This window comes from Hypanus sabinus, chromosome 18 (genome assembly GCF_030144855.1).
Source record: "Hypanus sabinus isolate sHypSab1 chromosome 18, sHypSab1.hap1, whole genome shotgun sequence".
Taxonomy (NCBI): domain Eukaryota; kingdom Metazoa; phylum Chordata; class Chondrichthyes; order Myliobatiformes; family Dasyatidae; genus Hypanus; species Hypanus sabinus.
The window spans coordinates 27,584,606-27,610,358 of NC_082723.1; the positions used below are offsets into that span (position 1 = coordinate 27,584,606).

At 49.1% G+C, this 25,753-nt stretch overlaps 1 protein-coding gene across 5 annotated transcripts in view; it reads right to left on the reverse strand.

The window, feature by feature from the left end:
* LOC132407434 (serine/threonine-protein kinase Nek6-like) overlaps window positions 1-25,753 on the reverse strand; it is a 151,238-nt gene that overhangs the window by 14,279 nt on the left and 111,206 nt on the right. The gene's annotated exons all lie outside the window — the stretch shown is intronic.

The following is a 25,753-nucleotide window of genomic DNA, read 5'->3' on the forward strand; positions in this document are numbered from 1 at the left end:
CCAGCCAGTCCCAATTTCCTACAGTCAGCCCATATCCCTTTTACCCCCGCCTCTCCATGTGCTATTTAAACAATACTATTGTACCTGCCTCAACCACTTCCTCTGGCAGCTCGTTCCATATACTCACCACCATCTGCATGAAAAAGTTGCCCCTCAGTTTCCTTTTAGATCTTCTCCCCCTCCCCTAAACCTGCACCCCCTGGTTTTGGACTCCCCTTCCCAGGGAAATGATGTACCTCATCTGTACTCATAATTTTTAAGTTTTGACAGGTCACACCTATGGATGAATACTTGATGTATAGTTGGACATGATGGGGTGAACCGCCTTTGCTGTTCGACTTGCAGGGGTAGAATTTCTACTGGTGCCTGTAGGGATAAAGTCTCAAAGCTCAAGGTTTGCTCAAGGCTCCACCAAAATTTGCTCCTCATCTCGGTCCCAATTGGCCAATGAGCCAGTATAGATCTGAAAGGCCAAATAACCTATTTTATGGTCATAAGGAAATTAAAAAGATATAGATTTGTTGTGTGCTTGGCCAGGGTAATTGTGGATGAATTCTTGTATCAATGTGCTTAAGAGGAACGGAGGAAGCTTCTCAATTTTTAATGTACCTCATACTGTACAAGTGCTGTTTTCTGCCAAGTTGATTTATTGCTTAAAGTTCATAATAAAACATGTTTGGTCAAATTCCTGGCATAGTTTTGAAGCAGAAAGTTAATTTGTTAAGTTATCGAGTCATAGAACACTACAGCACAGAAACAGGCTCTTCTGTGCCAAACAATTATACCACCTGGTCCCATCGACCTGCACCTGGAACATGAGCCTCCAAACCCCTCCCATCCATGTACCTATCCAAATTTCTCTTTAATCAAACCTGCATCCACCATTTCCACTGGAACTCATTCCACTCTATCACCATCCTCCATGTTCCCTTTAAATATTTCACTTTTCACCCTTAACCTCTAGTTCAAGTCTCACCCAACCTCAGTGGAAAAATTCTGCTTGCTTTTACCCTGTCTATACCCCTCATAATCTTGTCTACCTCTATCTAATCTCCTCTTATTCTCCTGCACTCCACAGAATAAAGTCTTATCTTATTCAACCTTAACTCAGGTCCTCAAGTCCCAGCAACATCCCTGTAAATTTTCTCTGTACTTTTTCAATCTTATTGACATCTTTCATGTAGGTAGGTGACCAAAACGGCACACAATACTCCAGATTAGGCCTCACCAACATCTTATACGACTTCAACATAACATCCCAACTCCTGTAGTCAATACTCTGATTTATGAAGTTCCTCACGGTGGTGATACGGACCCTCCAATGTAACCAGGTGTATTAAAGTGTGGGGTGGGATCCTTCAGGAGGAGGAAAGGGGGCTGTGGTCTGACAGAACGTCTCTCCTCTGCCTGAAAGTCAAGAACTTGGGGAGGTCTTGTCTCATCAATTGTGCAACTTCTGCCTCATGCTTACCGACAACATCCAGCCTTTTGGGTTCGTGCAGCTCCCAACACCCCAGGCCCATCAACCTCACTTTATTTTACTTTTTATTATTTAGAGTTACAACATGGAGCAGTCCCTTTCGGCCTACCGATCCTCACCACCCAGCAACCTACCAGCTTAACCCTAGCCTAATATCAGAACAATTTAACTGCTAACCAATGGGTCTTAGGACCGTGGGAGGAAACCCGCGCACTCACTGGAAGAACATACAAACTTTCTTGTCCGTGACGCCAGAATTGAGCTCCAAGCTTTGATGCCCCAAGCTGTAATAATGTTGTACTGACCACTATGCTACATTGGAACCATTCTTCTCTCTCGCACTGCCACCTGACACAATTCCTTTAACATAACCAAGACCTGCACTGATTTAGCCCCATTCGTCGCTTCAGGACTATCCACATCCCCTGCAAGCACACTGTACCGTTCACTAGGATCACACCTACACACTCACCCACGCCTTCCAATTCTCCTGGTCCCCATCAGCAAATACCAAACCTCCTAGAGCCACGAGGGACCTGATGGATTCTAAAAATGATGGTATGAGCGTCCTGCATTCACATGCCAAGGAGTCCTTGTTGCTGGTGGGGGAAGGGGGTGTGTTGTCTGTTTTTGTGTCACATACCAACACCATCAGGCTCTCTTCCAGGAAAGGTGGGACCTGTACAGAAGGGACGCTTTGCACCTGAACTGGAGGGGGACTAATACCCTAGTGTTAATGCTGCACGGTGGGTTTTAAACTAGAGTTGCAGGGGGATGGGAGGCAGTGTGCCAGAACAGTTAGGGGAGAAGCTATGGGGGCAGATGTTGGTCAGATCTCAGAATCAGAAGGTTGATTTGTGTCCTGATCTGCATACAACTCAATGCAAAAAGTATTGTAGGAAAGGCAGATGATAAGGCTGAAGATGAGCTAGCTGGTTTACAAACAGAGGCAATGTGTAGTGAGGAGAGGCTGTTGATAGGACAAGATTGCAGTCAATGTGATGAGTTGCAACATAAAAGGTGGACAAAATTGAAAGGGTGAATCCAGGACTGAAGGTGTTATATTTGAGTGCACGCAGTATATGGAGTAAGATAGATGGACTTTGCAGCACAGTTGCAGATAGGCATCACTTAATCATAGCTGAAAGATTATAGCTAGGAGCTTAATGTCCAAGGATACATACACACCGTATTGAAAGGGCAGGTAAGACAGCAGAGGGGGCAGTGTTGCTCAGTTGGTAAAGAAAAGCAAATCATTAGAGAGAAGTGACATAGGATAGGAAGGTGTTGATTCATTGTGGATAGAGCTAAGGAACTGCAAGGTTAAAAAGACTGTGACGTGGCCTACAAGTTACAACTGGAGATACGAAATGCATGCTAAAGAGTAACGTTACAATAGTCATAGGGGAGTTCAATATGCAGATAGATTGGGAAAACAAGGTTGGTGCTGGATTACACAAGGGTGAGTTTCTAAAGTGCCTACGGGATAGCTTTTTAGAGCAGCTCATGGTTGAGCCCACTGGGGGGATCAGCTATCCGGGACTTGGAGTTGTGCAATGAACCAGGATTGATTAGAGAGTTTAAGGTAAAAGAACCCTTAGGGAAAAGTGATCACAATATGATTGAATTCACCCTGAAATTTGAGAGGGAGAAGCTGAAGTCAGATGTATCAGCATTACAATTGAGTAAAAGGAGTTAGAGAGACATGAGAGAGGAGTTGGCCAGAATTGATTGGAAGGGAACACTGGCAGGGATGATGGCAGAGCAGCAATGGCTGGAATTTCTGGAAGTAATTTGGTAGGCACAGGATATATATACATCCGAAAGAGGAAGAAGTATTCTCAAGGAAAGATAACACAACCATGGCTAACAAGAGAAGTCAAACCCAACATAAAAGCCCAAGAGAGGGCATATAATAGAGCAAAAATTAGTGTGAAGTTAGAGGATTGGGAAGCTTTTAAAAACCAACAGAAGGTAACTAAAAAGTTATTAAGAAGGTAAAGATGGAATACGTAAGTAAGCTAGCCAATATTATTAAAGAAGATACCAAAAGTTTTTTCAGATACATAAAGTGTGCCCTCTGGTCTTTGACCCTCCCACCACTGGAAAATGATGCTGAAAATGGTAGTAATGGGGGACAACGAAATGGTAGATGAACTGAATAGGTATGCTAAACCAGTCTTCGCTGTGGAAGATACTAGCAGTGTAGTGGAAGTTCCAGGTGTCGGGGGGCATGAGGTATGTTAAGTTACCATAATTAGAGGGAGTTTCTTGGGAAACTAAAAGGTCTGAAGGTAGATAGGTCACCTGGACCAGCTGGCGTACACCAAGAGTTCTGAAGGAGGTGGCTGAAGAGATTGTGGAGGCATCAGTAATGGCCTTTCAAGAATCACCAGATTCTAGAATGGTTCCGGGAGATTGGAAAATTGCAAATGTCACTACACTCTTCAAGAAAGGAGAGAGGCAGAAGAAATGACACGACAGGCCAAATAGTCTGACCTCAGTGGCTGGGAAGATGTTTGATTCAATTATTCAGGATACTTGGAGGCAGATGATAACATCGGCTGTAGTCAGCTTGATTTCCTCAAAGCAAAATCTAGCCTGACAAATCTGTTGGAATTCTTTGAAGAAATAACAAGCAGGATAGACAAAGGAGAATTGGTTGATGTTGTGTACTTGGATTTTCTGAAGGCCTTTCACAAGGAGCCTCACATGAGGCTGCTCGACAAACTACAAGCCCATGGTATTATGGGAAATATTCAAGCATGGATAAAGCATTGGCTGATTGAGAGGAGACAAAGAGTGGAATTAAAGGAAACCCTTTGTGGCTGACTGCTGGTGACTAGTGGTGTTCCAAAGGGGTCTGTGTTGGAACCAATTCTTCTTAAGTTGTATGTCAATGATTTGGACGATGGAATTGATGGCCTTGTTGCAAAGTTTGCAAAAGATAGTAAGATAGGGGACGGGCAAGTAATTTTGAGGACGTAGAGAGGCTACAGAAGGATGCAGACAGATTAGGAGAATGGGCAAAGAAATATCAGATGGAATACAGTACTGGGAAGTGTATGGTCATGCACTTTGGTAGAAGAAATGAAAGGGCTGATTATTTTCTAAGTGGAGAGAAAATACAAAAAACTGAGGAGTAAAAGGACTTAGGAGTCCTTGTGCACGACTCCCTGAAGGTTAATTTGCAGGTTGAGCTTGTAGCAAGGAAGGCATTTAATGTCAGCATTTACTTCGAGGACTAGGATACGAAAGCAAGGATGTAATGTTGAAGCCTCACTTAGAGTATTGTGAGCGGCTTTAAGCCCCTTATCTTAGAAAGGATGTACTGAAACAGCAGAGGGTTCAAAGGAAGTTCACGAAAACATTTCCAGGAATTTAATGGATTGTCATATGAAGAGTGTTTGTTGGCTCTGGGCCAGTATTCACTGGAATTCAGAAGAACGTGGAGTGACTTCATTGAAACCTATCGAATGGTGAAAGGCCTCAATAGAATGTATGTGGAGAGGAAAATTTCCCATTTTGGGAAAGTTTAAGACCAGAGGACACAGCCTCAGAATAGAGGGGTGTCCTTTTAGAAGAGAGAGTGGTGAATCTATGGAATTTCTTTTGCCACAGGTAGCTGTGGAGACCATCTTAATGTATATTTAAAGCAGAGATTGATAGATTCTTGATTGGTCACAGCGTGAAGGGAAATGGGGAGAAGGTTGGAGATTGGGGCTGAGAGGAAAACTGGGTCAGCCATGATGAAATGTTGGAACAGACTCAATGGGCCAAATGGCCCAATTCCACTTCTATATCTTATGGTCTTATAAGACATATAGTCAAAGGAGAATTAAGCCAATTGGCCCTCCAACTCTGTTCCACAATTCAATCATGGCTGATTTATTATCCCTCTCAACTCCATTCTCCTGCCTTCTCCCCATATCATTGACACCCTGATTGTTCAAGAATCTATTACCCTCCGTTTTAAATATATCAGTTGTCTGTGTGGGGCAATGAATTCCACAGAATCACCACCTTCTAGCTAAAGAAATTCCTCCTCATCTCTGTTCTGACGGGGCATCCCTCTGTCCTGAGTCTTTGCCCTCTGGACTGACTCGCCCACTCTTGGAAACATCCTCTCCACATCTATGTGCTGGACGTTTTAATGTTGGAGAGATTTCAATGAGATCTCCCCGCATTTTTCTAAACTTCAGGGAGCACAATCCCGGAGCCATCAAATGCGCCTGGTATGTTAACCCTTTCATTCCTGGAATCATTCTCGTGAACCTCCTCCAGTCCTCTCCGATGCCAGGGCCCCAAACTACTCCAATACTCGTCGTGCGGTCCGACCAATGCCTTATCTATTCCAGTTATACTAATCCGTAATGCGATTGAAGTGCTTCTTTCCTCTCTCACTCTGTCTAGTCAGTGGAAAACCCTCTCTTGCTAATGAAACACCACTCGGTAATTGTTGATATTATCCACTGTTTCCAACGTTCATGAAGACTGCTCGCGCAGGCCCGTCACGCCTCTCATCTCCAAGATTTCGGTTTGCGCGGCAGCTGCAGTTGATGTAGCTGGGTGTTTATAATAAGGGATTATTTGATAATTGCTTTGGCCCCTTCACCCCGGGACGTGTCTCCCGCTCATTAGCATGCCGGCCGGGGGCTGACAGCGGCTGCCAGCGCTCCGCAGACGAGAAGCGCCGCTGACAGAGGCAACTGAGTGGAGACGAGCTCATTCTGTAACCTTTCTGTAGCTCCGGTAACGGGACACTCCCCCACTACTCCATCAGAGAGCTCACTGCTCCGGTAACGGGACACTCCCCCACTACTCCATCAGAGAGCTCCGGTAACGGGACACTCCCCCACTACTCCATCAGAGAGCTCACCGCTCCGGTAACGGGACACTCCCCCACTACTCCATCAGAGAGCTCCGGTAACGGGACACTCCCCCACTACTCCATCAGAGAGCTCCGGTAACGGGACACTCCCCCACTACTCCATCAGAGAGCTCACCGCTCCGGTAACGGGACACTCCCCCACTACTCCATCAGAGAGCTCCGGTAACGGGACACTCCCCCACTACTCCATAGAGAGCTCACCGCTCCGGTAACGGGACACTCCCCCACTACTCCATCAGAGAGCTCCGGTAACGGGACACTCCCCCACTACTCCATCAGAGAGCTCACCGCTCCGGTAACGGGACACTCCCCCACTACTCCATCAGAGAGCTCCGGTAACGGGACACTCCCCCACTACTCCATAGAGAGCTCACCGCTCCGGTAACGGGACACTCCCCCACTACTCCATCAGAGAGCTCCGGTAACGGGACACTCCCCCACTACTCCATAGAGAGCTCACCGCTCCGGTAACGGGACACTCCCCCACTACTCCATCAGAGAGCTCCGGTAACGGGACACTCCCCCACTACTCCATCAGAGAGCTCACCGCTCCGGTAACGGGACACTCCCCCACTACTCCATCAGAGAGCTCACCGCTCCGGTAACGGGACACTCCCCCACTACTCCATCAGAGAGCTCACCGCTCCGGTAACGGGACACTCCCTCACTACTCCATAGAGAGCTCCGGTAACGGGACACTCCACCACTACTCCATCAGAGAGCTCACCGCTCCGGTAACGGGACACTCCCTCACTACTCCATAGAGAGCTCCGGTAACGGGACACTCCCCCACTACTCCATCAGAGAGCTCCGGTAACGGGACACTCCCCCACTACTCCATCAGAGAGCTCACCGCTCCGGTAACGGGACACTCCCCCACTACTCCATCAGAGAGCTCCGGTAACGGGACACTCCCCCACTACTCCATCAGAGAGCTCACCGCTCCGGTAACGGGACACTCCCCCACTACTCCATCAGAGAGCTCACCGCTCCGGTAACGGGACACTCCCCCACTACTCCATCAGAGAGCTCCGGTAACGGGACACTCCCCCACTACACCATCAGAGAGCTCACCGCTCCGGTAACGGGACACTCCCCCATTACTCCATCAGAGAGCTCCGGTAACGGGACATTCCCCCACTACTCCATCAGAGAGCTCCGGTAACGGGACACTCCCCCACTACTCCATCAGAGAGCTCCGGTAACGGGACACTCCCCCAATACTCCATCAGAGAGCTCCGGTAACGGGACACTCCCCCACTACTCCATCAGAGAGCTCACCGCTCCGGTAACGGGACACTCCCCCACTACTCCATCAGAGAGCTCCGGTAACGGGACACTCCCCCACTACTCCATCAGAGAGCTCCGGCAACGGGACACTCCCCCACTACTCCATCAGAGAGCTCACCGCTCCGGTAACGGGACACTCCCCCACTACTCCATCAGAGAGCTCCGGTAACGGGACACTCCCCCACTACTCCATCAGAGAGCTCCGGCAACGGGACACTCCCCCACTACTCCATCAGAGAGCTCCGGTAACGGGACACTCCCCCACTACTCCATCAGAGAGCTCACCGCTCCGGTAACGGGACACTTCACCACTACTCCATCAGAGAGCTCCGGTAACGGGACACTCCCCCACTACTCCATCAGAGAGCTCACCGCTCCGGTAACGGGACACTCCCCCACTACTCCATCAGAGAGCTCCGGTAACGGGACACTCCCCCACTACTCCATCAGAGAGCTCCGGTAACGGGACACTCCCCCACTACTCCATCAGAGAGCTCCGGTAACGGGACACACCCCCATTACTCCATCAGAGAGCTCACCGCTCCGGTAACGGGACACTCCCCCACTACTCCATCAGAGAGCTACGGCAACGGGACACTCCCCCACTACTCCATCAGAGAGCTCCGGTAACGGGACACACCCCCATTACTCCATCAGAGAGCTCACCTCTCCGGTAACGGGACACTCCCCCACTACTCCATCAGAGAGCTCCGGTAACGGGACACTCCCCCACTACTCCATCAGAGAGCTCACCGCTCCGGTAACGGGACACTCCCCCACTGCTCCATCAGAGAGCTCCGGTAACGGGATACTCCCCCACTACTCCATCAGAGAGCTCCGGTAACGGGACACTCCCCCACTACTCCATTAGAGAGCTCCGGTAACGGGACACTCCCCCACTACTCCATCAGAGAGCTCCGGCAACGGGACACTCCCCCACTACTCCATCAGAGAGCTCCGGTAACGGGACACTCCCCCACTACTCCATCAGAGAGCTCCGGTAACGGGACACTCCCCCACTACTCCATCAGAGAGCTCCGGTAACGGGACACTCCCCCACTACTCCATCAGAGAGCTCAGGTAACGGGACACTCCCCCACTACTCCATCAGAGAGCTCACCGCTCCGGTAACGGGACACTCCCCCACTACTCCATCAGAGAGCTCCGGTAACGGGACACTCCCCCACTACTCCATCAGAGAGCTCACCGCTCCGGTAACGGGACACTCCCCCACTACTCCATCAGAGAGCTCACCGCTCCGGTAACGGGACACTCCCCCACTACTCCATCAGAGAGCTCCGGTAACGGGACACTCCCCCACCACTCCATCAGAGAGCTCACCGCTCCGGTAACGGGACACTCCCCCATTACTCCATCAGAGAGCTCCGGTAACGGGACACTCCCCCACTACTCCATCAGAGAGCTCCGGTAACGGGACACTCCCCCACTACTCCATCAGAGAGCTCACCGCTCCGGTAACGGGACACTCCCCCATTACTCCATCAGAGAGCTCCGGTAACGGGACACTCCCCCACTACTCCATCAGAGAGCTCACCGCTCCGGTAACGGGACACTCCCCCACTACTCCATCAGAGAGCTCCGGTAACGGGACACTCCCCCACTACTCCATCAGAGAGCTCACCGCTCCGGTAACGGGACACTCCCCCACTACTCCATCAGAGAGCTCCGGTAACGGGACACTCCCCCACTACTCCATCAGAGAGCTCCGGTAACGGGACACTCCCCCACTACTCCATCAGAGAGCTCCGGTAACGGGACACTCCCCCACTACTCCATCAGAGAGCTCCGGTAACGGGACACTCCCCCACTACTCCATCAGAGAGCTCCGGTAACGGGACACTCCCCCACTACTCCATCAGAGAGCTCCGGTAACGGGACACTCCCCCATTACTCCATCAGAGAGCTCCGGTAACGGGACACTACCCCATTACTCCATCAGAGAGCTCCGGTAACGGGACACTCCCCCACTACTCCATCAGAGAGCTCCGGTAACGGGACACTCCCCAACTACTCCATCAGAGAGCTCCGGTAACGGGACACTCCCCCACTACTCCATCAGAGAGCTCACCGCTCCGGTAACGGGACACTCCCCCACTACTCCATCAGAGAGCTCCGGTAACGGGACACTCCCCCACTACTCCATCAGAGAGCTCCGGTAACGGGACACTCCCCCACTACTCCATCAGAGAGCTCCGGTAACGGGACACTCCCCCACTACTCCATCAGAGAGCTCACCGCTCCGGTAACGGGACACTCCCCCACTACTCCATCAGAGAGCTCCGGTAACGGGACACTCCCCCACTACTCCATCAGAGAGCTCCGGTAACGGGACACTCCCCCACTACTCCATCAGAGAGCTCCGGTAACGGGACACTCCCCCACTACTCCATCAGAGAGCTCCGGTAACGGGACACTCCCCCACTACTCCATCAGAGAGCTCACCGCTCCGGTAACGGGACACTCCCCCACTACTCCATCAGAGAGCTCACCGCTCCGGTAACGGGACACTCCCCCACTACTCCATCAGAGAGCTCCGGTAACGGGACACTCCCCCACTACTCCATCAGAGAGCTCACCGCTCCGGTAACGGGACACTCCCCCACTACTCCATCAGAGAGCTCACCGCTCCGGTAACGGGACACTCCCCCACTACTCCATCAGAGAGCTCCGGTAACGGGACACTCCCCCACTACTCCATCAGAGAGCTCACCGCTCCGGTAACGGAACACTCCCCCATTACTCCATCAGAGAGCTCCGGTAACGGGACACTCCCCCACTACTCCATCAGAGAGCTCACCACTCCGGTAACGGGACACTCCCCCACTACTCCATCAGAGAGCTCCGGTAACGGGACACTCCGCCACTACTCCATCAGAGAGCTCCGGCAACGGGACACTCCCCCACTACTCCATCAGAGAGCTCCGGTAACGGGACACTCCCCCACTACTCCATCAGAGAGCTCACCGCTCCGGTAACGGGACACTCCCCCACTACTCCATCAGAGAGCTCCGGTAACGGGACACTCCCCCATTACTCCATCAGACAGCTCCGGTAACGGGACACTCCCCCACTACTCCATCAGAGAGCTCCGGTAACAGGACACTCCCCCATTACTCCATCAGAGAGCTCCGGTAACGGGACACTCCCCCACTACTCCATCAGAGAGCTCCGGTAACGGGACACTCCCCCACTACTCCATCAGAGAGCTCCGGTAACGGGACACTCCCCCACTACTCCATCAGAGAGCTCCGGTAACGGGACACTCCCCCACTACTCCATCAGAGAGCTCCGGTAACGGGACACTCCCCCACTACTCCATCAGAGAGCTCCGGTAACGGGACACTCCCCCACTACTCCATCAGAGAGCTCCGGTAACGGGACACTCCCCCACTACTCCATCAGAGAGCTCCGGTAACGGGACACTCCCCCACTACTCCATCAGAGAGCTCCGGTAACGGGACACTCCCCCACTACTCCATCAGAGAGCTCCGGTAACGGGACACTCCCCCACTACTCCATCAGAGAGCTCCGGTAACGGGACACTCCCCCACTACTCCATCAGAGAGCTCACCGCTCCGGTAACGGGACACTCCCCCACTACTCCATCAGAGAGCTCCGGTAACGGGACACTCCCCCACTACTCCATCAGAGAGCTCACCGCTCCGGTAACGGGACACTCCCCCACTACTCCATCAGAGAGCTCACCGCTCCGGCAACGGGACACTCCCCCATTACTCCATCAGAGAGCTCAACGCTCCGGTAACGGGACACTCCCCCACTACTCCATCAGAGAGCTCCGGTAACGGGACACTCCCCCACTACTCCATCAGAGAGCTCCGGTAACGGGACACTCCCCCATTACTCCATCAGAGAGCTCCGGTAACGGGACACTCCCCCACTACTCCATCAGAGAGCTCCGGTAACGGGACACTCCCCCACTACTCCATCAGAGAGCTCACCGCTCCGGTAACGGGACACTCCCCCACTACTCCATCAGAGAGCTCACCGCTCCGGTAACGGGACACTCCCCCATTACTCCATCAGAGAGCTCCGGTAACGGGACACTCCCCCACTACTCCATCAGAGAGCTCCGGTAACGGGACACTCCCCCACTACTCCATCAGAGAGCTCACCGCTCCGGTAACGGGACACTCCCCCACTACTCCATCAGAGAGCTCACCGCTCCGGTAACGGGACACTCCCCCATTACTCCATCAGAGAGCTCCGGTAACGGGACACTCCCCCACTACTCCATCAGAGAGCTCCGGTAACGGGACACTCCCCCACTACTCCATCAGAGAGCTCACCGCTCCGGTAACGGGACACTCCCCCACTACTCCATCAGAGAGCTCCGGTAACGGGACACTCCCCCATTACTCCATCAGAGAGCTCACCGCTCCGGTAACGGGACACTCCCCCATTACTCCATCAGAGAGCTCCGGTAACGGGACACTCCCCCACTACTCCATCAGAGAGCTCACCGCTCCGGTAACGGGACACTCCCCCACTACTCCATCAGAGAGCTCCGGTAACGGGACACTCCCCCACTACTCCATCAGAGAGCTCCGGTAACAGGACACTCACCCACTACTCCATCAGAGAGCTCCGGTAACGGGACACTCCCCCACTACTCCATCAGAGAGCTCCGGTAACGGGACACTCCCCCACTACTCCATCAGAGACCTCCGGTAGCGGGACACTCCCCCACTACTCCATCAGAGAGCTCCGGTAACGGGACACTCCGCCACTACTCCATCAGAGAGCTCCGGTAACGGGACACTCCCCCACTACTCCATCAGAGAGCTCCGGTAACGGGACACTCCCCCACTACTCCATCAGAGAGCTCCGGTAACGGGACACTCCCCCACTACTCCATCAGAGAGCTCCGGTAACGGGACACTCCCCCACTACTCCATCAGAGAGCTCACCGCTCCGGTAACGGGACACTCCCCCACTACTCCATCAGAGAGCTCCGGCAACGGGACACTCCCCCACTACTCCATCAGAGAGCTCCGGTAACGGGACACTCCCCCACTACTCCATCAGAGAGCTCACCGCTCCGGTAACGGGACACTCCCCCACTACTCCATCAGAGAGCTCACCGCTCCGGTAACGGGACACTCCCCCACTACTCCATCAGAGAGCTCCGGTAACGGGACACTCCCCCACTACTCCATCAGAGAGCTCACCGCTCCGGTAACGGGACACTCCCCCACTACTCCATCAGAGAGCTCCGGTAACGGGACACTCCCCCACTACTCCATCAGAGAGCTCCGGTAACGGGACACTCCCCCACTACTCCATCAGAGAGCTCACCGCTCCGGTAACGGGACACTCCCCCACTACTCCATCAGAGAGCTCCGGTAACGGGACACTCCCCCACTACTCCATCAGAGAGCTCCGGTAACGGGACACTCCCCCACTACTCCATCAGAGAGCTCACCGCTCCGGTAACGGGACACTCCCCCACTACTCCATCAGAGAGCTCCGGTAACGGGACACTCCCCCACTACTCCATCAGAGAGCTCCGGCAACGGGACACTCCCCCACTACTCCATCAGAGAGCTCCGGTAACGGGACACTCCCCCACTACTCCATCAGAGAGCTCCGGTAACGGGACACTCCCCCACTACTCCATCAGAGAGCTCCGGTAACGGGACACTCCCCCACTACTCCATTAGAGAGCTCCGGTAACGGGACACTCCCCCACTACTCCATCAGAGAGCTCACCGCTCCGGTAACGGGACACTCCCCCACTACTCCATCAGAGAGCTCCGGTAACGGGACACTCCCCCACTACTCCATCAGAGAGCTCCGGTAACGGGACACTCCCCCACTACTCCATCAGAGAGCTCCGGTAACGGGACACTCCCCCACTACTCCATCAGAGAGCTCACCGCTCCGGTAACGGGACACTCCCCCATTACTCCATCAGAGAGCTCCGGTAACGGGACACTCCCCGACTACTCCATCAGAGAGCTGACCGCTCCGGTAACGGGACACTCCCCCACTACTCCATCAGAGAGCTGACCGCTCCGGTAACGGGACACTCCCCCACTACTCCATCAGAGAGCTCCGGTAACGGGACACTCCCCCACTACTCCATCAGAGAGCTCCGGTAACGGGACACTCCCCCACTACTCCATCAGAGAGCTCCGGTAACGGGACACTCCCCCACTACTCCATCAGAGAGCTCACCGCTCCGGTAACGGGACACTCCCCCACTACTCCATCAGAGAGCTCCGGTAACGGGACACTCCCCCACTACTCCATCAGAGAGCTCCGGTAACGGGACACTCCCCCACTACTCCATCAGAGAGCTCACCGCTCCGGTAACGGGACACTCCCCCACTACTCCATCAGAGAGCTCCGGTAACGGGACACTCCCCCACTACTCCATCAGAGAGCTCACCGCTCCGGTAACGGGACACTCCCCCACTACTCCATCAGAGAGCTCCGGTAACGGGACACTCCCCCACTACTCCATCAGAGAGCTCACCGCTCCGGTAACGGGACACTCCCCCACTACTCCATCAGAGAGCTCCGGTAACGGGACACTCCCCCACTACTCCATCAGAGAGCTCCGGTAACGGGACACTCCCCCACTACTCCATCACAGAGCTCACCGCTCCGGTAACGGGCACTGCCCCGCCACTGCAATTTCAACGTTTAAGAGAAGCACGTGGATACAGGAGGGCTGTAAGGGTGCAGGTTGATTGGACTGCGCAGATGGTGTGGACAGGATGGGACAGGATTGGCCAAAAGGCCCATTTCTGTACTCTGTGACTTTATGAGCACCAGACACCCTGATTCATATTTCAATAACGGTCTGGGACTTGTGCATAAATTTCTTTTTGCAGTTTGTTATTTAACAATCCACAGCTGGTTGAGGCTGGGTATCTGCGGAGTGGTGCTTACAACAGTGAGACGGTTTTGCTTCCTTCCAGATGAAATCTCACCCTTACCAGTCATCCTGTGGCAGTGGAGAACAGAACACAGTTAAAAAAATACACTCTTGGTCTCCAGCTGTTTATGCCAATAATTCCCAGTTGCTGAATCATCCTCCAAGTATTTTGTATTTTATGTAATTGAGTGTTTATTTATTTCAGGATACACTGTGGGACAGGCCCTTCCAGCTAAATGAGCCCTGTCACCCAGCAACCCACTCATTTAAGACTAGCCTGATCACAGAACTACTAACAACGGCCACTTAACTTACTAACCGGTACATCTTTGGATTGTAGGAGGAAACATAGAAACATAGAAAATAGATGCACGAGTAGACCATTCGGCCCTTCGAGCCTGCACCGGCATTCAGTATGATCATGGCTGATTATCCAACTCAGAACCCTGTACCTGCTTTCTCTCCATACCCCCTGATCCCTTTAGGCACAAGGGCCATATCTAACTTCCTCTTAAATATAGCCAGTGAACCGGCCTCAACTGTTTCCTGTGGCAGAGAATTCCACAGATTCAACACTCTGTGTGAAGAAGTTTTTCCTCATCTCGGTCCTAAAAGGCTTCCCCTTTATCCTTAAACTCTGACCTCTCATTCTGGACTTCCCCAATGTCGGAAACAATCTTCCTGCATCTAGCCTGTCCAATCCCTTTAGAATTTTATACGCTTCAATAAGATATTGAAATATTGAAAGATATTGAAACCGGAGCACCTGGAGGAAACACATACTGTCACAGGGACAAACGTACAAACACCTTACAGATGGCATCAGAATTGAACTCTGAACTCTGGGACCATGCCCTCCCTCCCTCCCCAAAAGCTGTAAAAGTGCAGCACTATCATGGCACCTTGTTTGGAAATAATTTCTTCTGTTGTCTGTGGAAGGTAATTTGATCTCCACTCCAGTATAAAAAATCAAAATTTTATCGATTTCTCTGTCTGGTAAATAAACTTGGTCTTCTCCCTGCCCCTCATCTTCTATTCCCCATTCTGACCTTTCACTTCTTCTCACTTGCTTTCACCTTGCCCTGAGTCTCATCCTCCTCCCCTTTTACATGTGGTCCACTCTCCTCTCCTGTCAGATTCATTCCTCTGCTCCCTTTACCTTTCCTACCCACCTGGTTTCACCTGTCACCCAGCTATCCTCCGCCAACTTTTTATCCTGATGTTTTCCCCCTTCCTTTCCAGTCCTGAAGAAAGGACCCAGATGGAAACGGCCACAGTTTATTCATTTCCAATGATGCTGCCTGACCTGCTGAGGTCCTCCAACGTTTTGTGTGCGTTGCTTTAGATTCCAGCATCTGCAGAATCTCTTGTGTTTAAATAGGGGTGATGTTGATTTTTGTTGTTTGTTGATGTGGAGTCCTGCCACAGCTCAGCAGATCTCTAGAATGATGATCCACAAGAAAACCCTTTACTTCTCTGGCTGTAGAAATGGAATTTATATCTTTGTGGTAATATTCTAATGTTCTTTGCAATTTAAATCAGGAAGTTAGGAGAGAGCTGCCCAAATGTGCCAACATTTTCTGTCGTTCAAAGTAACCAAGAATAAAGTTATCGAGTCGTAGAATGTCACAGCACAGAAACCGGCCCTTTGGCCCATCTAGTCTAGATAGAATAGCAAAGATAGAGTGGGCCTAGAGAGGATGTTTCCTATAGCGGGGGAGTCTAGGACCAGAGGGCACACCCTCAGAATACAAGGAGGTCCCTTTAGAACAGAGGTGAGGGGTAATTTCTTTAGCCAGAGGATGGTGAATCTGTAAAATTCAATGCCACAGATGGCTGTGGAGACCGAGTCATTAAGTATTTTTAAAGTGGAGGTTGGTAGATTCTTGGTTAGTAAGGGCATCAAAGGTTACATGGAGAAGGTAGAAGAATGGGGTGGAAGAGGGAACATAAATCAGCCATGATGGAATGGTGGAGTAGACTTGAGAGGCTGACTGGCCCAATTCTGCACCTGGGTCTTACTGTTTTATGTTATGAAAGTCAGAATAAAAAGTTCAGTTGTGGGGGGTCAGGGAAGAAGGTGATAGGTTGGGGTAGGGAAGTAAGAAGTTAGGAGGTAATAGGTAGAAAAGGTAATGGGATAGAGAAGGAATCTGATAGGAGAGGAGAGTGGAGCATGGGAGAAGGGAAGGAGGAGGGGACCGGGGGAGGTGACAGGTAGGTGAGGAAGAGAGGTAAGAGGCCAGTGTGGAGAGTAGAATAAGAGGGAAGGGCAGAGGAACTGTAAACTTTACATGCTGAGTGACTCAATGACTTCTAGAAACATGTTTGAGGAGGAAAACACTTCTTACACAGAAAAAAGTTATTACAAACCAGAACACTTTATCTTTATGCGTCAAATTCAAAATTGTTTCATGTCTTTTCCAGCACACAAGTGTAAAGGAGAATGAAATAATTGTTACTCCGGATCCGATGCAGCACAAGGAAAAACAATAGGATTAAGAACACAATAATAAAAAACACAATAAATATAAACACATAAGATAACTTATATAGATTATTTGTATGTCTATAAAGTGACACTAGGAACAGAAGTATCTGTACAGAAGGTGAACGACAGGAAATGATAAAGTAGTGGTGATTAGGGTGTGGAGGGGTGGGTCAGTGGGTGGAAGTGTTGATCAGCCTTTCTGCTCGGGGGAAGTACCTGTTTTGAGTCTGTTGGTTCTCTCATGGATGCTGTGGAGCCTCCTCCCTGATGGGAGTAGTTCAAAGTTCAAAGTAAAATTTATTAACAGAGTACATACATGTCACCACATACAATCCTGAAATTCTTTTCCTGTGGGCATACTTAGCAAATCTATAGAACAGTAGCTGTAAACTGAAAACTGTGAACAGACTGTGCAAATGCAGATATAAATAAATAGTAACCATGAAATAACAAAATAAAAGAGTCCTTTAATGAGTGTAGTTAACCCCTTTTGCTCACAAGCCTGATGTTTAAGGGGTAGTAACTGTTCTTGAACCTGGTGGTGTGGGTCCTGAGGCTCTTGTACCTCCTACCTGATGGCAGCAGTGAGAAGAGAGCACGGCCTGGGTGGTGAGGATCTCTGATGATGGATGCTGCTTTCCTACAGCAATGTTTCATTTAGAGGTCAACAATGGTTGGGAGGATTTTACTTGTGAGATACTGGGCCAAATCCACTACTTTTTGTAGGATTCTCCACTCAAGGGCATTGGTGTTCCCATAACAGGCCATGATGCAGCCAACAGCACACTTTCCACCACACATCTATAGAAGTTTCCCAGGGTTTTTGATGTCTTGCTGAATCTCCGCAGACTCCTGAGGAAGTAACCGAGCTGTTGTGCTTTCTTAGCAATTATATAATAGGTCCAGGACAGGTCCTCTGAGATCCTGGCACCCAGGAATTTAAAGTTAATGACCCTATCCACCTCCGATCCACTGATGATTATTGGCTCTTGGACCTCTGGAGTCTACTATCAATCTCCTATCAGTTCCTTGGTTTTAGTGATATTGAGACAGAGGTTAATGTTGTTACACCACTCAGCCAAGTTTTCAATCTCCCTCCTGTATGCTGATTCATCACCCTCTTTGATACAGCCCACAGCGGTGGTGTCATCAGCAGACTTGTATATGGTATTGGTGTCGGAGCATTACTCAGTCTCACAGTCATAGTAAAGCAGGGGGTTAAGTACACATCGCTGCAGTGCTCCTGTGTTGGTGGAGATCATGGAGATATTTTTGCCAATCCGAACTATCTGGGGTCTAAAGTGAGGAAATCCAGGATCCAATTGTACAAGTGAGTATTGAGGCCCAGGTCTTGGAGATTTGAGGGGTTGCTGGTATTAAATGCCGAGCTGGAATCGATAAAGAGCATCCTGACGATGTATACGTCTTTGCTGTCTAGATGTTCCAGGGTTGTGGACCTGTTGCTTTGGTAGACGAATTGGAGCAGATCCAAGTCGCCTTTCAGACAGGAGCTGATCGGCTTCAACACCGGCCTCTCAAAACACTTCATCACTGTGAAAGTAAGTGCCACTGGGCGATAGTCATTAAGAAAGCACCCACGCCCTTCTTGGACACCGGTACTATTGAAGCTTACTTGAATCAGGTGGGTACCACACACTGCCAGAACGAGAGTCCATGACGTTTCCGGTCCTCTTCTGACATCTTTCACAGTTGGTGCAGTATTTCATCGATCCTATTATAGTTATTATTTTTAATGGATTTATGATTATTATTATTGAGTGGGCCCACAGGAAGATAAATCTCCAGATTGTATGTGGTGACATACATGTACTTCAATAATAAATTTACTTTGAACCTTTTTCTATATACATCCTTGATGGGGGGTAGGTTTAAGGAACGTCATGCAGAATTAGTAAAGATCATTGAAGATTAGATTACTGTTATTTATCATGCGTACATTAAACTTCAAAACACACAGTGAATTGTGTCAATGACCGTAACAGTCCAAGGATGTGCTGGGGGCAGCCTGAAAATGTCAGCATGTTTCCAGCACCGACAGAGCATGTCCACAACTCACTAATCACACGTCTTCGGAATGTGGCGGGAAAGCCAGGTGCCTAGAGGGAACACACACGGTCATGGGGAGAAGTCTTTAGAGATAGCCATGGGAACTGAACCCTGGCAGTGTAAAGCTTTACGCAAACCGCAACACTACTGTGCTGTGTAAAACAATTTATAAATCCGTAGCCATTTTCCTAGCTTGATGTAGCAACAAAGAAGACATGACACTGGCTATATTTCATTAGAAGTTTGAGAAGTTCTGGTATGTCACCAAAATCATTCAAAAATTTCTACAGATGTACCATGGAGAACATCCTAACTGGCTGAATCAACATCTGGTATGGGGGGAGGAGAGCTTCTGCACAGGATCAAAGTAAGTTGCAGAGAATTGTAAACTTAGTCTGCTCCATCATGGGCACTAGCCTCCGACGTATCCAGGACATCTTCAAGGAGCGATGCCTCAGAAAGGCACCACACATTATTAAGGACCACCATCACCCTGATCATGCCTTGTTCTCTATAAGGAAGGAGGTACACAAGGCTAAGAGACACACTCAATGATTCAGGAGCAGCTTCTTCTCCTCTGCCATCGAATTTCTGAATGGACATTGAACCCATGAACACTACCTCACTACTTTTTATTTTCATATTTGCACTACTTATTTAATATAACTATTTATACACACACACACACACACACAAGTTCGGCACAGCTTTGTGGGCCAAAGGGCCTATATTGTGCTGTAGGTTTTCAACGTTTCTATATATATATTTACTATAATTCACAGTTTTTCTCTATTATTATGTATCACATTGTACTGCTGCTACAAAGTCAACAAATTTCACTACATATGCCAGTGATATTAAACCTGATTCTGATTTTGAGCTGATTCGGAACAGCTTGGATACAATGGGATGAATGGAAACAACTTTCCTCTGTATTACTCATGTGAATGACTTGTCCCCGTTTAAGCTGTTTTACATCCTCTTAGTGTGAAGCGTTTGGAAGCTGCCTTGATTTATTCCTCTACTTCTGTTTATATGCAGTTGCTCTGAAAATTGGACCTCCGGGTAATTATTGAATTTGCATTGTTTAGATTTATTAGTAAGCAACTCGATGCCTGAGAAAGGAACTGTCAAAACCAGTAATTGAGAGCAACACACACAAAATGCTGAAGGAACTCAGGCAGCATCTATGGAGAGGAATACACTGTTGACATTTCAGGCCAAGACCCTGAAGAAGTTCCTCCAGCATTTCATATGCGTTGCTGAGTTCCTTTATGTTTGTTCTTGGGGTCTAACTGCTGGATACAAGACTCTCTCTTCTGTAAACTGGTCCTTAACAGGATAGCCAAATACAAGTTTCCCGATAACTTCCGTCTCCCTTGAGAAAGCCTTTCTGTCAACTAGCTCTTCCTTCAGAAGTTACCAATTTGAATCAATACAAAATCTTACAGCTCAATGGTTTCAAACATACATTTAACATCAGAAAAGTGTATACAAAATACATCCTGAAATTCTTTTTCTTCGCAAACATCCACGAAAACAGAGGAGTGCCCCAAAGAATGAAAGGCAGTTAAATGTTAGAACCCCAAAGTCCCCCACCCATGCATAAGCAGCAGAAAAGCAATGACCCCCCCTCCCCCACCAGCAAAAATCCGGCGCCCCTCCACATCGGCACCCCACCAAGCAGTCAAATGTGCAGCAAAAAAGACACAGACTCGCAGTACTCCAAAGACTACTTGTGCACCCGGTATTCGACATACCACAGGCTCTCTCTCCCTCCCTAATAAGGGAAAAAGAGGTGTCCCTGTTTTATGGTGAGGTAAGCCTGATTTACTTCAATAATTAATTGCAAGAGGTTATAAATGCAAGAGGTTCTGCAGATTCTGGAAATCCACACACACAAAATGCTGGAGGAACTCAGCAGGTCAGGCAGCGTCTATGGAAATGAGCAAGCAGTCAACGTTTCAGGCCCAGACCCTTCATCGGGACTGTAAAGGAAGCCAGGATAAAAAGGTGGGGGGAGGGGAAAGAGGCCAGCTGGAAGGTGTTAGGTGAAGGCAGCCGGATGTGAAAGGTACAGAGCTGGAGAAGAAGGAATCTGATAGGTGAGGAGAGTGGACCATTGGAGAAGGGAAAGAAGGCAGGGCACCGGAGGGAGGTGATAGGCAGGTGAGGAGAAATGTTAAGAGCCCAGACTGGGAAATAGAAGAAGCCAGAAGAGGGAGGGACAAATACTTTACCAGAAGGAGAAATTGATGTTCATGTCATCAGATTGGAGGCTACCTCAATGGAATATGAGGAGTTGCTCCTCCACATGGAGGGTGGCCTCATCTTGACAAAAGAGGAGGCCACGGACCAACATTTCAGAATGGGAATGGGGACAGGAATTAATATGGTTGGTCCAGGAGATTCCACCGGTGGATGGAACAGAGATGCTTGATAAAGTGATCCCGCATTTTATATCACGTCTCACAAATGTAGAGAAGGCTGCCTCAGTAAATGAGATTACTGATTTGCCCTTCCTAGAGTACCCACACAGTCTGGATATCTGATCTGGTCATATACTTAAACCATAATCTGTGAAAGTACTGTCACACAGAAATGATTATTGATTAAAGAAGTGAGTAAACGTGTTTTACATACTAGGAAGCAAAATAGTTCTAATGCTGGGTATGTACAGGTATTGTTAATTGGAGGGCTTCCCTGGTTCTTGTGATATTTAGATTCATTATCAGTGAGGACTAAGGCAAGATTAAAACAGGAGTGTAAACAACATTGGAGTGATAGAGCACTAAAGCACAGAAACAGGCCATTCAGTTCATCTAGTCCATTCTGAACTGTTATTCTGCCTAGTCTAATTGATCTGCTCCCAGACCATAACCCCCACACTCCTCCCAACCATGTATTTATCCAGATTTATCTTAGATGTTGCATCCGCCCCTTGCTCATTCCACACTCTCACCACCCTCTGAGTGAAGAAGTTCCCCTCATGTTCCCCTTAAATGTTTCGCCTTTCACCCTTAACCCATGACCTCCAGTTCAAGTCTCATCCATCCTTGGTGGCAAAAGCCTGCTTGCTTCTACCCTGTCTACAGCCCTCATAATTTTGTGTACCTCTTTCAAACCTCGCTTCAATCTTCTGTGCTCCAGGGGTTAATGCCCCAAGCTGTTCAGTCTTTCCCCTTAACTCAGGTCCTCAATTCCTGCTGTCATCTTTGCAAATTTTCACTGCACTCTTTCAATCTTATTGACATCCTTCCTGTAGGTAAGTGACGAGAACTAAACACAATATTCCAAATTAGGGCTCAACAACATCTTGTACGCCACCAGGTTCAGGGTCAATAATTACCCCTCGACTATCAGGCTGTTGACCCAGAGGGGATAACTTCCCTCAACTTCATTCACCCATCAATGAACCGTTCCCATAAACTATGGGCTCAATTTCAAGGACTCTTCATCTCAGGCTCTCAATATTTGTTGCTTATTTATCTATCATTATTTTATTTTCTCTTTTTTGTATTTGCAGTGTGTTGTCTTTTGCACATTGGTTGTTTGTCCACCCTGTTGCGTGCGGTTGTTCATTGTTTCTATTATGTTTCTTGGACCTACTGTGAATGCTCACACGAAAATGAATATATGTATATGGTTACATGTATGTATTTTGATAATAAATTTACTCAGAACTCAGCCAACTTCAGCGTAACTTCCACTTTAAATATACCCTATAACTTGACCTCCACAGCTGTCTGTGACAATGAATTCCACAGATTCATCATCCTCTGGCTAAAGAAATTCCTCCTCATCTCCGTTCTAAAAGGACATCCTTCTATTCGGAGGCTGTGGCCTCTGGTCCTAGACTCCCCCACTATTGGAAACATCCACTCTATCTAGGCCCTTCAATATTTGATAGGTTTCAACGAGATCACCACTCATTCTCTTAAACTCTGGCGTGTACAGAGCCTTCAAATGCTCCTCATACATTCCCTTTCATTCACCTCCAACTTTCATTCCCAGAATCACTCTCATAAACCATCTCAGAACCCTCTCCATTTGGTAATGTAGTGGTTAGTACAACACTTTACAGTGCAGGCAACCCAGCTTCAAACCCTGCCACTGCCCGTAAGGAGTTTGTATGTTCTGCCCGTGACCGTGTGGGTTTCCTCCCACAGTCCAAAACGTACCGGTTGGTAGGTTAATTGGCCTCGGTAAATTGTCCCTTGATTAGGTTAGGATTAAATTGTGGGATTAATCCTACAATTTACCAGCTCAAAGGACTGGAAGTGCCTATTCCCACATTAGCTCAATAAGTAAATATAAATACGTGGATTAACTCAGTATGCATCAGGTAACAGACTGCAATGTCTATGATTCATAGCAGGAACTGAATTCCAACCTGTAGAGCAATGACAATGCAAGCTAAACAAAATTCATTCAGTATTCAGTGTTTATTTGAAGATAGCAACATTAAGTTTTGGATAATTTCTACAAAAACCCACACATGTGCAAAATACTTCTGTTCCCATCACAGACTGGCCTGTGGTTCATTCCACACGAGGGTCCTGACCCTGGCGGTATCTGACCTGCCCACTCCAGTGTATGTACCATCTGGTGCGTCAGTTCCTGAGCAGTGAGTACAACAATTTATCTTCACCCATCTTTTTAACTGCTGCGGTCTATCGAAGAGCAGTTTGATATTAATCTCTCTCTGGCCACCTCTCATACATCTTCCTTACCCTGCACTGGGAATCTATTTTTATATCTCACTTACTGAATTGGATTCAGAAAACATTCAGTGGCCCGAGGGGGGTCAATTTCCCAACTTCCTACTTCCCTAACCTAAGGGACCAAGATCGCAGGACTGTCATTCTCAATGACTTCCATCTGCATTACCAGGACTACTTTCCTTAAGTACAAATATAAATCAGCCGTACTGTCCATCCCTTTGTGTCACCGGTCAATTGAAGATACTGTTTGATTTGGCAGATTGAGATTTATGGAGTTGTAGAAAGCAGGAATAGGCCCTTTGGCCCATCAAAGTTCATTGATCACTCTTCCACACCAGTCAGATTCAGATTCATTTATCTGTACATCTAAACATACTGTGAAATCCACTGTTTGTATTAACCACCAGCACAATGTACAGATGTGCTGGGGATGGTCCGCAAATGTCACCACACAATTTGATACCAGCACAGTGATCAGCAGAACACAGCAAAAGAAAGCCTTGTTCCTCATACACACTCTCACACTCTAACTCTCACATTCTCACACACGCACTCTCACTCTCACACTCACTCACACTCACTCTCACACACGCACTCTCACACTCTCACTCACACACTCTCACTCACACACTCACACACTCTCACACTCACACGCTCACTCACACTCTCACACACGCTCACTCTCACACTCTCACACTCACATGCTCACTCACACACTCCCTCACACTCTCACTCTCACACACACACACACACACACACACACACACACACACACACACACACACACTTACTTCACTTCTCCAACCCTGGGACACTTGTGTGCCTCAATGACCTGGAGAGCTATGCTGGTTGGAGTCAGGGCTTTATGCTTTGGCTTTTGGTAGGTTCACTCATGCCAAACAGGTCAAAGGGTAGAGGTCAGACTAAGAGTGGTCTGCCAGTCCTCCAGGTTCAGGGGTTCACCTCAGGGCTAACAACCCTGAATGGTCAAACAAAACTGTTATAGAAACAGCAATGAAGAACCCTTCTACATCTGAGTTTGACGGTGTTCCTGAATTTCCACCTGGGACTTGTAGTGAAAACCGAGAAGCTGCTACATGATGATGGAAGCCCTGAAACCACCAGAGACGGAAGTGCTTCATTGCTGCCCTAAACAGCAGCAGCATATTGGGTAACAAGTAAAATCACGAGGGGTGTAGATAAGGTGAACACTGCAATGTTTTCCCAAGGGAGGGGAGTCCAAGACTCTAAGGCAATACTAAAAAATTGGAAAAGTGTTCCTGCAGGTCCCATTATTTTTACCCTCCTCAGATTCTTAAAGTGAGAGGGGGAAGGGTGATTTTTTCACACAGGGGGTAGTGAGTGCACGAAATGAACTGCCAAATGAAATGGTAGAGGAGGGTTCCATTGCAAAACAGAATGAAAATTGGACAGGTACGAGCAGGAGTTCCCAAACAGGGGCCCACAGACCCCCTGTCTAACGGTCCATGGCATTTGGCCCATTGTGTCTGCTCCGCCATTTCATTATGGCCGATCCGATTTTCCTCTCAGCCTTCTCCCCACATACCTTCAATCCTTGACCAGTCAAGATCCTATCAACATCTGCCTTAAATATACATAAACACTCGGCCTGCAGACGAGCCTGTGGCAAAGAATTCCACAGATTCACCACTCTTTGGCTAAAAAAAATTCCTCCTCGTTCTAAAATGTTGCCCTTCTATTTGAAGGCTGTGTCCCCTGGACTTAGGCTCTCCCACCAAAGGAAACAACCTCTCTACATCCACCCTGTCAAGGCCTTTCACCATTCAATAGATTTCAGTGAGATCACTCCTTCCCCCCTATTCTTCTGAATTCTAGTGCGTACAGGCCCAGAGCCATCAAATGC